This window comes from Lissotriton helveticus (assembly GCF_964261635.1).
Source record: "Lissotriton helveticus chromosome 1_1 unlocalized genomic scaffold, aLisHel1.1 SUPER_1_unloc_14, whole genome shotgun sequence".
NCBI classification, from domain to species: Eukaryota; Metazoa; Chordata; class Amphibia; order Caudata; family Salamandridae; genus Lissotriton; species Lissotriton helveticus.
The window spans coordinates 2,704,223-2,712,265 of NW_027611653.1; positions in this window are offsets into that span (position 1 = coordinate 2,704,223).

Genomic DNA, 8,043 nt, shown 5'->3' on the forward strand with positions numbered 1-8,043 from the left:
CTGTGTGTTTGCTCTCTTGGATCAATGTTAAATTCCTGTTTCCCAAAAATTTAGCAAATCCTAATTTTGAAATTTCCATATTGTGTGGTGGTGTGCAGTGTGCACGTGTGTATTCATAAATGCCTACTTGCAAACTGTTTATTCAAGCGCTACATATGCAACATTTATCATTACTGATGTTCCTCTGTCTTCGTTTGCGTTTAGGTGCACAAAACTCCGCATCATCGTTGAGCATCAGTGCCAGGAAGAAGTGCTGCTGCGGCCTGTTGTTCCGACATCTGAAGAAGATGGCTCCAAAAAGAGGTGCCCGTAGGTCCTCTTGCAATAAAGATGTCTCTACTAAGGAGAAGAAGAAGCAAGTGGCACCACTTACCAAGGAGACTGGTGGCTCAACCAATACATTTTTTGGGCAACAACAACAAAAAAAACAAAGGCCCACCATGAGTGCTGCACAGGTAGCCTGTTTAGTTGTTGAATCACCAACGACCAGTGATGTTGGTTCCTCGCAAGAAAGTAGCAGCACACCATCAACACAGGTTGTAACTCATCTCACAAGTACTATTCAACAACCAAAGCCGCAACAACAACTGCATGGGCTACTAGTACAAGCAGAAGTACATGCGCAAGGAGCTGTCCAAGAAGGAGCTGTCCGAGAAGGAGCTGTCCGAGAAGGAGCTGTCCGAGAAGGAGCTGTCCGAGAAGGAGCTGTCCGAGAAGGAGAAGGCCGAGAAGGAGCTGGCCGAGAAGGAGCTGGCCGAGAAGGCGAAGGCCGAGAAGGAGAAGGCCGAGAAGGAGAAGGCCGAGAAGGAGAAGGGCGAGAAGGAGAGGTCCATGGAGACTTGCAAGTAGAGGTCAGAGAAGATGCCCATGTAGCGGCGCATGGAGCGGTGCAAGTGCCCACAATGGTTGTTCTTCCAGAAGTAGGGGCACAGGAGGAAATTGACTTTGGAGCCGGGGTATCATGTCAGGAAGACGAAGCCACTCCTCCTGATGATTCATTTTCTCCCAGCTCCCCAGCAAGGAAAAGATCAAGGAGGGTGTGTAGAAGTTCCTCTTCAAGCCCCGCTCCATCAGATGATGATCTGGATCTAGATTGGCAACCATCTCTGACGTCTGAGAGGGAGGCACACCATGAGCTGCGAAAGGTATCACATGTTAAAAGGAAGGGCCCCGGAAAGCTCATACTTATGGATCCGAACGTCCGACTTGATGAAGTGGTGCATTCTGATGTTGTTGAAGAGGATGACAGCAATGATCTATTCATCACACATGTCAGTCCAGCCACACCGGCCATGCAGCAGACAGACATTTACACCCTATCCCGACGTCATGCTGAGCGTGACCCTGGCGACGTGCCACTGGTAGCACCACCAACGCAGTCAAGTAGTACCACAAGTTCAACAAAACCTACAGCTCCCATATTTTCTCCCCAGAGGGGGACTCCATCCAGCTCGACTCCCTCAAGTAAGGTTGCTGCAATAATTGCACAACCCAGTAGATGTCTGCAAGGCTCATCCACCACTGCTTCATCTGGCATTGGCAGCAGTATCACCTCGTGCGGCAAAACCAGAAGTTTCCAGTCCCCAGTTTGGAACTTTTTTAGTGTCCATGAAAAATATGATAACATAGCCGTTTGTTGCATTTGTAAGACTAGCGTTAGCCGTGGTAAGACTGGTACCAACTATGGAACCGGAGGCCAGATAGGTCATCTTGAAAGAAAGCACGCTGTCGAATGGTTTCCGCACCTAGCAAACGTCAAGGGAAAGCGATCCCAAAGGGCAAGTGGCCAACATATACCCATAGTAGGTGTTTCATCTGAAGATGATGGGGAGGTAGAAGAAGCGTCAGACATGTGTCCGGTTGCACCCAGTACCCCTGGCAGCACCACACCCTCCGTAACACATAGCAGGCACACTGAGAGTCTGGGAGACACACCAATGCGGAAAATGTCAACACTGATCAGAAGTGGGTCGAAGAAGGCATCAGCATCATCCCGTAAATTTGTCCAGCGCACCATTTCAGCCATGTTCTCCTCAGATGCGCAATTTCAACGCAACCACCCAACTGTACGCCTCTATAACACTAAGCTGGCAAAAATGCTAGCGGTGGACCTTCTCCCTTTTTCGTTTGTCGAAGGTGTGGGTTTCCTTGAACTCGTGGCAACATTGGCCCCTAAATGGAAGGTTCCTAGCCGGTACTATTTTGCCAGGGTTGCTGTTCCAGCACTACACAAAGAGGTGCTTGAGTTGGTGGGGGCAGCTTTGCAGAAGAGTGCTGTTCACACTATACACCTGACAACAGACATGTGGACCAGTTGCCAAGCCCTTGATTACATGTGCATCACTGCACACTGGGTCTCTTTTTCAGGGGTTATAAAACAGATAAATGCAGGTGGTGACTTGATCGAGATTTTTAAGGGTGCTCGTAAACATGCAACATTAGCCATGTTTGGCATGGAGAAAAGTCATACTGCAGTCAACATTTTGGCTGACTTTAACAAAAAGGTCTTGCAATGGCTGCGCCCAAGACATTGCAAGGTTGGTTATGTTTCTACAGATAATGGCAGTAATGTAGTTAAGGCCATGGCGGACGGTTTCTATTTCAGAGTGCCGTGTTTGGCGCACTGTATCAACCTTGTTGTGCAAAATTTTTTGAAAAAAGAACTTGCAGTCGACAAAACACTGACCATCTGCGGAAGAATATGCACACATTTCAACCATTCTTTTAAGGCCCGGAAGGAGCTGAGGCGCAAGCAAAATGAACGTAGAATGCCAGTGAAAGCACTTATCCAGGAGGTGGCAACACGTTGGAACTCAACCTTCTACATGCTTGAGCGTCTGCATGAGCTGTTTCCAGTAGTCAATGAGTATTTCTACAACCTGGGTGGTGATACGACAGAAATGATGCTAGCGGTGGAGCAATGGCAGCTAGTTAAAAGCCTGACAGACATGCTTCGGCCTTTTGAGGTCTTCACGCGTGACGTCAGCAGGGAGGACTGTTCTTTGAGCAAAGCTATCCCACTGTTGCTGAAGCTCGAGCACCAAGTCAAGGTGGTGTCTTCACAATTAGAGGACGTTGGAAAGAACGAAGCACATGAGTTGGCGCAGAGATTATTACAACGCCTAGTTAGCAATGAACGGCTTGTAAATATCAAGAAACAACAGCACTACATTTGTGCTACTATTCTGGATCCACGTTACAAAAAGCCATTGTTTGGCAAAGTAATAATTCCTTTTGAAACATCGGATGTTACAGAGTACAAAGGTTGGCTAGCTCAGTCAGCCATTCGTTTTGAAAGAGAGCGGAAGGAAACTGTAGGAGAAGACAGTACTACTAGTGAATCAGCAGGCCATCAGGCGTCCCAAAAAAGCCCTTCTGCATCTGTGCCTGTGGCAGAAGTGAGTGACTTTCCCTCTGAGCCGTTAACCACACCAGCAACCGTATCATCTGCACCAGGCGCATGCGATATGTCAGAAGCGAGTTGGCTAACTCAGCTAGGGTTTCCTGGTCCTAGAAAAGACACAGAAGTGCAAAGTACAGGAATCCGGGAGGACATTCTTTCAATGGTGCAGGCCTATCTGGATGACTCAACAGAGGTCAATATTACTGAGGACCCATTGGCGTATTGGCATGGGAAAAGAAAAATATGGCGAGAGCTCACCAACCTGGCTATCAATTACTTGTCTTGCCCACTCGCAAGCGTGTCCTCAGAACGTGTTTTTAGTTCTGCTGGTGGCATTGTGACTTCCAAAAGGTCCTGCCTCTTGCCCGCAAATGTGGAGCGGCTCACCTTGATAAAGATGAACCAGCACTTCATACCACCAGATTACAGAGTACGAGAATGCACGCAGGAAGAAGAGGACACCGCCCTACCTGAGGAAAGTTCTCCTCAGTTACCAGAAGTAACCCCGACTGATGATTTAGCAGAGTATGAGGACGAGTTCTGCTTCCCTGACAGCGAGTTCTGAAAATGACTCAATCATTCATTAATTGTAAATAGTCCTCCTTATTCACTTTTATTCCTGTGTGTCTGTCTTTCTTTAGCAAGTGCTTCATCACATTCCCAACAAAACTGTAATCAACCAATAAAACAACAAGCCCAGCAACAGAACTGTCTTGATTTTGATGCCGCAGCATTCCTCAGGTTCACAACAGTTAGTTGACAAGAACTCAGTCCTGGTCGTCTATCCTGAGTCCTCCTCCTCCTCCAGACTCACCCTATCCATTACCCATAATGCTGATGCCTGGATTCTGCACAATGAAGAAACTTACTTAACGTTGATGAGTCCCCCACTGTGAATTCCAGGTGGAGCCAGCCCTCAAACACAAATTACAGGTAAGATAAGCGTTTGGATGGGAGGTAGTATAATGGAGTATTCGGAGAGGCGAGAGAGTGACAGTGGTACTAGCAGCAAAGTCCTAGGGCTCAAGAATTATCAAACTCTGTGACAGGCATTTACTTAGGAAAACATTTGGCCTATTGCACGTGAACGTGTAGGCGTTATTATTGCTCGCTTGCCTGTCTCAGGGGTGCTGTCTGTGGGGCTTCTAGGTTTTAGGGTTGTGTGAGCACCGCTGCCACATTTCTAATGTTGATTGCTTTTGATTTGCAGAAAATCCACGCCGGGAAACTCCAGTTGTGGCCCTGCTGCAGAACGCTTTAGGACTCTGTGAATTCCAGGTGGAGCCAGCCCTCAAACACAAATTACAGGTAAGATAAGCGTTTGGATGGGAGGTAGTATAATGGAGTATTCGGAGAGGCGAGAGAGTGACAGTGGTACTAGCAGCAAAGTCCTAGGGCTCAAGAATTATCAAACTCTGTGACAGGCATTTACTTTGGAAAACATTTGGCCTATTGCACGTGAACCAACACGATGACAGTGTTACGTTAAATGAAATTACTGCAAAACCACCACCCACCCAGCTCAAAAGTAGTAAAAAAACAGGTATGCTCAGATAAAGTTTGAAAAAGTATATTTATATCCCTAACAAAATAATCTCCCGCAAGACCCTCCCTAACCCCAACAAATAAATAGTCCTCAAAAGTCCCCAAATAACCCAACTCCCAATTCCCACCCCCCAAAAGTCTCAAAAAAAGGGGCAAGGGACACTCTAGGGATGCAAGCTGTTAAGTTTGGCCTCCAGGGCATCATGCTTTAGGGCCAGGGCATCATACTTTTCTTGGAGGATGGCTTGATCTAGGCGGAGGCCCTCCACCACATTCTGATATTTGTGCCATTTCTGGACCTCCGCCTCTAGGTCGGACACTCTGCGGAGTGCACGGCGCAAGCGACCTTTAACAGTGCTGCGAGGTGCAGCTTTTGCTGCTCGGCGGTGGCGTCTTCCGGCACGGCTCCGGTTCGCTGGAGCACTGTGCTTACCGGCAGAACGTGGGGTAACAGAGGACGATGTAGATGATGTTAGGTTTGATGCACTGGAGTGCGTGTCATCCCCCTCCAGTTCCACCAGTCGCCGATATTCGGCAACAGTTGCTTCCAGCCTCCGTTGCCGGGCCAGTACAGCCAGCATACTCCTCGTTGGTTTGGAGGTTTTAGTATTGCCAACTATATGAAGAAAGAAAGACATAATCTGTAACCAATGCTCTTTAAGAATATGATTAACACAAAATGATTCAGCAGGAAGTTGTGTCACAGTACAACTAGCAACTAGCCAGGGCAGTACAAAACTATTCAGGCCAGTATCATGGGCGTCCGCAGGGAGGGGCGCTTGAATCACCATTTCCCTTCCCACAACTCACTTGTATCCTTGGTTTGGTGCTCTTTCATATGAAAGAGATCTGGCAGAAGTGAGTGATTTTTCCTCTGAGCCGTTAACCACACCAGCAACCGTATCATCTGCACCAGGCCCAGGTGATATGTCTGTTTCCCTCCCTCTCTCTCTCTCTCTCTCTCTCTCTCTCTGTCTCCCTCTTTCTGTCTCCCTTTGTCTCCCTCTACCTCGCTGTCTCTCTCTCTCTGTCTCCCTCCCTCACCCTCCCTCTGGCTCCCTCCCTCTCTCTCTCTCCTTCTGTCTTCCTCTCTCTCTGTCTCTGCCTCTATCTGTCTGTCGGTCCCAGCCTGCTGTAATTACCATATTGTAATTTGTCACTGGGCCACCACTAAATACACATCATATCCTATCTAAGAGTCAGATAGTACCTCCATGATCCAGCTTACCTGTACTCGCCACCGCCACCGTCTCCTTCCTCACAGTCTGTACTTCTTGCTCTTGGTCCGACTCCTCTAGCGCCGCCTCCTCCCCAGATTGACCCTCGGACTCCGAGTCAATGATGACCACCACATCCGAGCTGGCCCCGCCACCAGATGTTCCACCTACAAAGTAGATTTAAGAATGTTAGATTACACCACTCCACTAGTATTTGGTCTATGAATGAAAAAATGTGAAAACAACAGAAAAATTAATTGACTGTCTACTCTAGTCTAAAGTAAAAATGTCCCTCCTTCCAGGGAAAGCTGTTGTCTTGCTTCATTTTTTTGTCACAATTGTTGAATGCTTGCTTAATTTTAACACACACTATTTTTCTCTGAACAGACAGAAACTGGACTTCTAAGGACAAGAGGAACATCAACTTGAAACCAGGTGAAAGCTCGGCTCGACCACAAGAAATGTGTACCAATCCAGTACTCATCAACTCAGCACCAAGCACTTTTCCATTTCCAACTAACTTTATTTTAATATATGTGTTTACTTAAACTTTTAATAAAGCTTTTAAACTTGAATTGACTCTGTGGTTTTTAGTCCTCCAGAGAGTCCAGACTAGAGTGACTGAGCGAAAAGTTTTGCAATTTTTGCAAGGAGGAATCTGTGCTGCTGACACTACCAGGTTTATTTATACAGTGTGCCAAACACGCCACTCTGAAATATTATTACTCTGGTCTTTGGTGTCCATAGTTCGGTTTGTGGAGAATTGTCCCTGCAACAGTAGGATTATTGATTTTGCTCCTATCTAAACACTATTTCGAAACAATTAAATTAGGAATGCTTGGACAACAATAGGTCCTCTATATTTAAATGAAAACTTACTGGGGCCAGCAAAGGAGCACTCGCCGCCCTGGCCTGCATCCTCCTCCTTTGGAGCCACTGCTGCATCAGATTTTTCGGTCCGCTTGCCCCTGGGCGGACCTGACGTACAACATGAAAGAAATAACAGAAAACATTGATGATTGCTGCTTGCCGATGTCCTTGTCAACCAAATCAAACATTTAGAAAGAACAAGAACCTACTATTTCATCCAAAAAGAGGGCTACAAAGGAAGGACTGCACCTGAGCCTCTACTCTAGGGGCAGATTTACAAGCCCCTTGCAGCTCTTTTGCTCCATTCTTGCGTCAATTTTGTGACGCAGCGCCACAACAAGAGAGGCGCCATGGTGTGGCGTATATTAACAACGTGACGCATATGGGAGATGCATCCCATTCTAAAACCCTGCGCCATTAGGGAGCATTCCATCGCAAGGGAGGGCGTTCCTGCGCAGGAACGCATGCTAAAAGTGGTTATGGGGAATATATAAAATTTCAATCAGTCATTTAGGACAATGATGCGTCACTGAAACCCTGCGCCTGCATGAAGCAGACTAACGGCTTGACGCAGCATTGCTGGAGCTGCGCCATCGTTGCAACGCAACTCCATCAATGAGCCGCCTTTACGGCACCGATGCGTAACGCTTCGGTGACGTTTTGGGACCATGGTGTGCCGCATTGTAAATACGGCGCACCATGGGTGGTGCTGGCGTGCCGCACACTTTGCAGGGATGCGCAGGTAATTGCTAATCTGACACTTAGGGGCATACTTACGAGTTCTGAGCTGGACACCTCCAGATGTGCACCAGAACAAATGCGTAACGCAAAACTAACCTTGCGTCACGGCAGATGCGCCGCTATTACAATGCGGCAAACCCTGGCGCAAGGGTAGGCAGATGCGTGAAGCATCTCGTGACGAAATAGGGGCGCATCTCTAGAGTCGCGTCGCGGGCGCGATGCAACTATAGCAGTGCTCAGGGCTGCCCAATAATACTCAACATACCG